We start from the raw sequence: 9,276 nt of genomic DNA on the forward strand, positions 1-9,276 counted from the left end.
TTTCTGCTAATATCACTAATCACACTCCCTTCCCTTAACCATGGAAAAGCTGGACTGAGGACTGTGGAGCGATAAGGAAGGCGAATGGCCTGGAAAGAGAAGGGAAGACATCTGTGTCCACCTGCAGGGCTCCGAAGGACAAACCTGGAAGGGTCCGGAGTCTGGACTCTGGCAACAACACTGCCAAGGGTGGGTTGCAGCACACTGGAACTAGACTGGAAAGAATGTTCTCTGTGGGCCTGGGCTGGGAGACCGAGCCGGGCCTCCAAAGTGCTGTTCTTCCTGTGTGAGTCTGGGCTTCGGTGCAGATGTGTCAGACAAAGTTTGGTCAGACGGAGCTCAGGATTGGCAAAGGCAGAGTAGCTACCAGAACATTCCTTCTGTTTATTCATTAAAGCATAAACTAAGGATGCCTGGCATGGTGACTCTGCTTGGAATAACTTGTAATTAGCATGGTTTCCACAATCTTGTGGGGGTTTCCCCTCTTCTGACCAGCCTAACAGCCATGAATCATTTTGTCTGACTTCACTCTGACACCAACTAACGGATCTCCTCAAAGGCCTGGGCCTGCTGCTCTCCAGGGGGCTTGTTTATTCTTGTGTCTCATTTAGTCCCTTCTTCTGTGGACTGTGGTTTTCTGGGAAAGAATAAGTTCTACAATTGGAACAACTGGAAAATCTAAGTGTTCAATAGATGATAATCCAATTTCCTCTCTCTTTTTTCAGAATGTGAGTTGATAAATCACGTCAGGAGTGATTGTCGGCTTGGCATGTTGGACTTCCTTGTTGGTGTCTTGTGGGCGTCTGATGGGTATTTGCCTGTTGTTATTTTTTTCATGATAGCTGTCTGCCAGGCCATTAAGTTCCGTTCACCAGAGTTGTTAGCACCCCATTTTGTGTGAACAGGCCCTTGCCACAGTTTGGTCCTTTACCCTGATTGTGGGAGTTTCTTCTTCACAGAGACAAGAGGCATTTTTCCCCTTTATTAATCCCTCTGCTTCCATTTTCATGTTTTCTTTGATGTACTCCAAGTACATGAGTCCTGTTTCCTGCGTGACCACTCTGTGATTAAGCTCTTCTAGTAAATTTCTTATTTCAGATATTATGATTCCTTTTTCTAAAATGCCCACTTAGTTGTCTTAAATGCATTTCAGCACTGGGTGTCTGGCTCACACTCGACCAGGGGAAGCTAGGCTTCAGGCCAGCCTCAGCAAGTGTTCCCAAGACCGGAGCGTGGGGCTCGGGCCTGTCATTCCAGGTATACCAGGATGTGTGAAATTGGAAGATCGCAGTTCAAGCACAAGCCCAGGGAAAAGGCAAGGCCCTATTTCAAAATAACCAGTCATAAAAGGGGCTGGAGGCTTGGGTCAGTGATAAAGTGCCTGCTCAGCAAGCGCAAGTTCAAACCCTCGTTCTACCAAATGCACATGTGACAGAGGTGTAGTTGTTTGTATGTGTATGTGCATAAGTATCTCTATTACCTACTGAAACTCATTTTTTAATCCATTCTGTTATGTTTTCCCTTATGTTCTGAGAAATTAAATTAATTTGTGCATGGATATTAATAATACATTTCTTAATTAAAAGTAAGAAAAATGAATAGAAAGACATCTTTGTTCAAGAATTCCAACATCAGCCAGATGCCGGTGGCTCACGCCTGTCATCCTAGCTACTCAGGAGGCTGAGATCTGAGGATCACGGTTCAAAGCCAGCCCGGGCAGGAAAGACCGTGAGACTCCTATCTCCAATAAACCACCAGAAAACTGGAAGTGGTGCTGTGGCTCAAATGGTAGAGCGCGCTCCTTGAGCTGAAGAGTGAAGGACAGCACTCAGGCCCAGAGTTCAAGACCTATGACCGACAAAACAAAACAAGACAAAACAAAAAAATCACCAGGTTCATCTCAATTTGATTCTATTAACAGAATCCTTTCTTACTAAATGGTCTCTTTTCTTCCTGTCCCTTTGTATATCTAATGATGCATTTAATTATATGCCAAATACTGTACACATAGCGAGATTCTGTCATATGCCTTTAGAGAATGTGAAGTTTTATGCCCACACACAGTGAAATTACCAGTGAGTCACATTGATCATGCTGAAACTTGGACTGGTCTTTGGCTTTGTTAGGACAAACTTCATAGTTTTGCCTTAGAATCTAGGCTACCTCCCTTACTTCTAGAAGGTTCTTGTTCTGAGGGACAGAATCTGGACTGAAGTGCAGGTGTTGCCAAATAGGTCCTCTGTTTGGAGCCTCTAGACTTCCCCAGCAATGCCTGCTGCTGACATCTTGGCTCAGTCACGGTCACCTGGGGAACAGCTCAGGCTCTAAGCGAGAATATGGTAAGAGTGTTTTACAGGTTTTTAAAAACATGGCTTATAAGCCCCAAAGCCCATGGCCTTAGAGCCTCTCTATGTTTCTTACACCCTGAAAAATTTCTGTTTTCTGCACCTTGATTGGAGATCATTTCAGAGTTTCTGTCCAGTCTCTGCATGCTCCATTCTGTGTACTTCCACAGACAAGAGAGAGAAACTGGGAAGGTGAGCTATTGTAGAAATAGCCAGGCCTTTATTAACAGTGCATTATAGCTTTTATTTTTAAAAGAGGCCTTTGTATACATGATAAAATCCAGTTTTCTACTGTTACATACAAAACTATTCCAAAGTTTGGTGGCCTAGACAATTGATTACTGTTTCTCAGGGCTCTGTGGATTAGTTCTGCTCATGGTTCTCACTCCAAGCCCCCCACAAGGCTGTGGTCAGATGGTGGCTGAGACTAGGCTACCTGCAGCTTCTCACATGTCTGATACCTGAGCTGGAAAACAGAGGTCTGGGGATGCTCACACCTTGCATTTGGATAGCTTGAGTGTCCTCACAGCATGGCAGCTGGCTTCCTCCAAAGGAAACACATCAAAAGGAAACTACAAATATTCCTAGGATCTAAGTGTAGAAGTCTTCCAGCACCACCCTACCTAGCTTTCTTAATCAAAACAGGACTAAGCAACACCCCCCAAGTTTACGGGAGCTGAGGTATAGAATAAACCCCCTAATGAGGGAGAGAAGAAGTTCATAGGCCCATCTTGGTGACAGCCACCACTATCTGGCAGTCTTTTCAGCCTCTATAGCCTATCTCTTATGATTTTATTGGCACAGTGTCACATGATTTATTCATAAATATATGCTTTGTTGACAAATATTTGTTGAGTACACAGTGAAAGTCAGTATGAAGTAGTGTTGAAGAACAAAGGTGAATCTGAGCTTTTCCATTGATTAGTTATGTGGCCTCAGAAGTTCCTTAACTCATTTCCTGATGAGTTTCTGCATCTACCAGTTGAAGAACATAATATAGCACACATGATGAAGATTGTTGCGAGTCAGTCCATGTACACTTATTATTAATATCCATGCACAAATAATTTCTTTTGGTGTCAGCTTCTATAGTTGTCACCACTACATGCCAGTCTGTGCTTTGCAGATGGAGCAAAGAGCAAAATGAATGGTGCAGAATTTTCTGGCCAAGATGCCGCTGTTTCTGACTGCTACCTAGGTCACAACTAAGAAGGAGGATACTAGTGGGTGTTTCTGAGCAATATCCACATGCTAGGTGTTGAAAATTGTACACAGGTTATCTATCCCCTCCCCTCTCAGCAGATCCCTGAAGAAATCAAGGTGCAGACAGGCCTCCAGCTGGTAGCTGGCACTGCGGGGTAAGAATCCCAACTCTTGGTCACTGCTTGGTCTAAAAAGGGTAAGATAGATCTTTATGAACTTTCACGAGGGAATAGAACTTAGTTGAGAGATGTTGGAGGGTTTGCATTTATGACCCATGAGGTCTGACCAGTTTACAAAATATTTTCTCCTGAGAGATGTCATCTCCTTTTACGAATGGAGGTCTTAGATTTAGGGGAGGTAAGTTTAGCCTAACGTGGCAAAATTGGTATTGAAATCTAGATCTCACTCTAAACTGAGGCTTCCGCCAACCAAGCTGCCTCCCATCTTATGAACCTTCATCACAGGACTATGATGAGACTTGGATACCCCAGCTCTTCGCTGATCTACGTGATAGATAACAGACGCCTGAAGCAGCGGGGCGATGAGCAAAGTGGCTGAAGCAGGGCCTCAAGCATGGGGCAAACATCAGTTCCAGGGCCAACAGGAGCATCCCTGGCACAGTGTACCACAGGACCCAGGACCAAGGTCAGGAGAGCGTTCTGTTGTCTCAAGGTCAGTGGCAAGGGGAAAGAGCTGGAGAAATCAGGTGCAGTCATGAGGAAAGGCCTGCTACCTACGAGGGATGAGTGTCAGGGGATTGAGAAGGAGCAGAAGGTCAGGAGAGGCGTAGCAAGGGAGAGTCGTCAGGTTAGCTCCCCGCTGGGGCGTCCTCACACTGAAGACCCTGCCTGTCATCCTGGAACTGAGGCAGGGAAGGGAGGAGAAGAGGGGGCAGGCCGTGCCAGAGGGCCAGGGGTCCTCAAAGAAGCAGAGCCCACAGAACATACAGCACAGAGCAGTTCTTTATGTATTTGGCTGTTTGTTATGGGCACAGCTCTCACAGAGAAGAAGGCGGAGACTCTGAAGACCTGTGATCTGCATGCCACTGGTGTGGTTCGGTTCAAAGGTCTGCACACCAGCAGGGCCCGTGATGTAATCCCAGGCTGAGGCCTAAGCCTTGACCAGGCCAGGGTGGAGGAGGCCTTTAACTGATTCCACGATTCCGCTGCACCTTTGTTACACAGTCTACTGATTCAAATGCTAGCTATTTTATCTGACATCCTCTCTGATGACACATCAGCGCAAGAACCAACACGTGGATTCCATAAAGGGTGGAGAGAGTTAGACATCCTAGCAACTCTGGAGGCTAGATCTGAGGATCATGGTTAAAAGCCAGCCCAGGAAGGAAAGTCTGAGAGATTTTTATCTCCAATTAACCCCCAGAAAACTGGAAGTAGTGTTGTGGCTCAAAGTGGTAGAGTGCTAGTCTTCAGTGAAAAAGCTCAGGGACAGTGCCCAGGCCAGCCCCACAACCAACCAAAAACACAAAAAAGAAGCAGGGTGGAGGGTGGGCAGACACCAAGTCTTCAAGGCCAGGCCATATTATTCATTGTTGTATTTCCCATAGAAATTACTTTTTTAGACTTATAGGAGGTTTTGGTAGAGTTGTGTTTAACTCAAAATCAAGAACATTTGTTCTTAGGTTAACAGAAAATTATCTTATTTGGGGGATTGTTTGTTTTGAGACAAGATCTTGCTGTGTAGCTGAGGCTGGCCTTCAGAGAGCTGGGACTGCAAGACAGGTCGACATTGATTCCACATAACTTAATGATACTGAAAGACTGAAAAAACACCACCATTGCTAAGTGCCTTCTTCCTCCCCCTCCCCTCCTCCTCCTCTTCCTCCTCCCTCTCCTACTCCTCTTCCCCCTTCTCCTTTTCCTCTGTCCTCTCCTCCTCCCCCCTCCTCCTGCTTCTCCTCCTCCTCCTTTTCCTCCTCCTTTTTTGGCATATTTGACATGTTACCCGCACAGGGATACTACATGTGAAGCTGTCACTGAGAGGAGAATTCTTGGATGAAATGCCCTGGACCCAGGGAATCAGTTGAAAGAGGCTTAGCCACTTGTCCCTACACCATTAGACAGGTGAATGCTGGTAAAAGAGACACAGTTGCATTGGGAAGACAAAGAGGCTCAGTGCCCCTTCGGGGTGATATATTTTAGGTTTGAGTAGGGGAGAGATGGGGATGGGAAGTTTGCATAAGCAGGCCCAGGCTCGGTGTGTTATGTGGCCAGGGATGGCAGTCCCAGGGTTGGGCAGATGAGGTCCTGTTTTGCTGAGTGTCACTGATGTCTGGCCAGGGGATGAGTTCTTCCTGGATTCCAAAATGGCTGTGAAGTGTTAACTGTTAACTGTTCCATTGGTGTGTGTGTGTGTTGGTGGCTCTGGTGGAGGTTGTGCTCCAGGTACCATTACTCGGGGATATTTGGATGTCAGAATCCCAGGGTGTTGGGACAGGATAAAAGGAAGGCACTGCTGCCAGAGGGGAGATTTTGTCATTTGTCACAAGATGCTTCTATCCTTCCCAGTGTCTCAGCACGACTCGGGGGTGGGCAGTGGGGGTGAGATGGAGTGGGCCAGGCCTGGAGTGTCCAGGGCCCTGCTTCAGCATGACCGTCATCTTCCATCTCCCCAAAGCCCAAATGCAAATTATTTACACCAGAAAGAACAGGCACCATCTCAATCACTTTATCAATTTAATTAACATTTAAATACTATGTCCTAGTCACAGGAAACAATAGATACACTAGGTAAGGCCCCTGACTTCACAGATAATCCACTGCCAGATTAAACGAACAAAAAGGCAAAATACGGACGGTAGATCTGACTCAAAGGTTTGATTTTTGAGCATGAATACTCTTCTTTCATGGCCAACAATGTATAGATCATTCTCTCCCCAAATGATAGTCTTATCATTATTATCTAGGCAATCTTGACCGACTCAACACCCAGAAGCCTAAAAGACAAAATTGAAGATGTAAAAGCACAGTATTAACTGAGAAACCTGCACAGTCAGTTTCTTAGCATATTGCTTGCTCATCAGCCTGGATGGTTCAGCAGGATACAGCTATTCCAAGCAAAAACTACACCATGAACTTGTCCGGTCACGTTCCTCAGGCCTGCTCAGTGACCGGCTGGTGATAGTACCTCACAAACGCATCTGCTGACCTGAATTCCAAGTTAGACCTTACTCCACACAGCTTCAGAGAATTACAAAGAATCACATGGGAAGTCTTCACGCTCAGGGTGACCCCTGACCTTTGTGTTTAGTAGGGCAGATTTTCTCTTGCTGAACACCAAGGCTCCCCACACTGCTGGGTTTGTCAAACACTTGTGATCAGATGCGCTGAGGTGATGAACATTAGCCCCAAGCAGTACCCCTCACCTCAGTGGCCACACGCACGTTTCCATTGGCTGCACACGGCTGTACGTGGTGGGAGAGACCTGGTAGCTATGCAGTACGGCACAGGGTCCCATAATGTCAGACTCATTGTTAGCATGCGTATGAACACAAACATACTTTCCAGGCGAGTTAGTGCTCCCTTACCCACTTCTGTACTATGGAAACTGGCTGTAAAAAAACAAAGCTCTTATTTGCTTCCTTATTTGTTGGTAACATGATTCACACTCCACAAAAATCCTTTGTGGACAGACACAGAGACTAAATAAACACTTAGCTTTAGCATTTTCCTAACAACGTAAACACTGCAAGCAGAACACTAACACAAAGGCTGTCTTCAGTCAGCAGCACAGCAAGTGTAGTGGGCTCCCATCAGCGCCCCTGGCTCACACTGCAGTGCACCTCGTCCCACGGAAGGGGAAGCAGTGGCACCTGAGCCCCGCCACGCAAGATGCCATGCACCAGGTGCTTAGGCCCCTTTTGATGAAAAACACTTAGTGCGTAGACCCACAAATGAACTAAAGACTCCCCGGAACCGTGGAGGCCCCGTCTCCATTTGCACCTCTGCCCACGGTCGCTCTCGGCCATCTTGCAATACAGAACGGACCAGACCACCGGCCGGGTGTCGGTGCCGCGCAGGAGCAGCTCCCTGGAGCCCCGGGATGCACACCGTGCCTTCCCGGCCTTCCTTGTGTACTGGAACCTGCAGCTTGCCCCTGTGTGCGTGGCCATGTACCTCGCGCCTGTCTGGCGGCGGGGTGAGGGGCTGCCCTTCCCGGCGGGATTCCCACGCGTGGGGCGGGTCTGTTCCTGCTGGGCCTCGGGGAGTGAAGCACCTGGCTGGGGCCGAGCCTCGCGCGGGGAGATCCAGGCCCATCCTCTGACCTCGCGTTTTTAAGGTGCACACAAAGCTGCTCTCAATCTGTCCTGGCTGCTCCACGGGGCCGGAGCCAGGCTGCCCCGCGCACCCGGTGCGGTGCGGGCGGGGCCGGGCTGCCCCGCGCACCCGGCGCGGTGCGGGCGGGGCCGGGCTGCCCCGCGCACCCGGTGCGGTGCGGGCGGGGCCGGGCTGTCCCGCGCACCCGGTCCGGGCGGGGCCGGGCTGTCCCGCGCACCCGGTCCGGGCGGGGCCGGGCTGCCCCGCGCACCCGGTGCGGTGCGGGCGGGGCCGGGCTGCCCCGCGCACCCGGTGCGGGCGGGGCCGGGCTGCCCCGCGCACCCGGTGCGGTGCGGGCGGGGCCGGGCTGCCCCGCGCACCCGGCGCGGTGCGGGCGGGGCCGGGCTGCCCCGCGCACCCGGCGCGGTGCGGGCGGGGCCGGGCTGTCCCGCGCACCCGGCGCGGTCCGGGCGGGGCCGGGCTGCCCCGCGCACCCGGCGCGGTGCGGGCGGGGCCGGGCTGTCCCGCGCACCCGGCGCGGGCGGGGTGTGAAGCCGCTCGGAGCAGAACCGTGGCTTCTCGTGGGCAGCGGCGCCAGCCTCGTGTGCGCTTTAACACAGACGTCAAACGTGGAGTCTGAGCAGGTTTTGGGACCAGGTTAAAAAGAACCTTCAAAGCGTCTGTGGAGAAAAGCTTTTAACCCCCAGATCCTGAAGACGGCCGGGACGGACGGACGGCCCCGCGGCGCGGGGCTGCCGTCTGCTGGCGGTTAACGTGGCGGGGGCCGGCGCGGCGTCGCGGGCGCGCGCACGCTGCCCGCGCGGGGCTCCTCGGGAGAACCCCAAACCTCCGCGCGGCGGCTCGCGGGCGGGGCCGGACCCCGCACGCGGAGCCCCGCTGCCTCCGGGGAGAGGCGCAGGGAGCTGCGGGACCCCGCCCGGCCGCGGGAACCCGGAAGTGACCCCGGGCGTGCGGGGCGGGCGGGCGCGCGCCAAGGCCGCCGCCGCGGGCTTTGTGTGCAGCACGCGGGCCACGGCCGCTCCCGCCTCGCCCCGGCCGCGGGGCCGCCGCTGACGGGTCCCGGCCCGCCGGCCCCGCCCCGCCCCGCCCCGCCGGCCCCGCCCCGCCCCGCCGGCCCCGCCCCCGCCGGCCCCGCCCCCGCCGGCCCCGCCCCCGCCCCGCCGGCCCCGCCCCACCTCCGCGGCCCCGGCCCCGCCTCCCAGGCCCCGCCGGCCCCGCCTCCCAGGCCCCGCCTCCCAGGCCCCGCCGGCCCCGCCTCCCAGGCCCCGCCTCCCAGGCCCCGCCTCCCAGGCCCCGCCTCCCAGGCCCCGCCTCCCAGGCCCCGCCGGCCCCGCCTCCCAGGCCCCGCCTCCCAGGCCCCGCCCCGCCTCCGCCTCTGCCCCGCCTCCGCCTCCGCCTCCGCCTCCGCGGCGGGCCGCGCCGCCGCCGCC

This window comes from Dipodomys spectabilis, unplaced genomic scaffold (genome assembly GCF_019054845.1).
Source record: "Dipodomys spectabilis isolate Male_0828 unplaced genomic scaffold, ASM1905484v1 ptg000723l, whole genome shotgun sequence".
NCBI lineage: Eukaryota > Metazoa > Chordata > Mammalia > Rodentia > Heteromyidae > Dipodomys > Dipodomys spectabilis.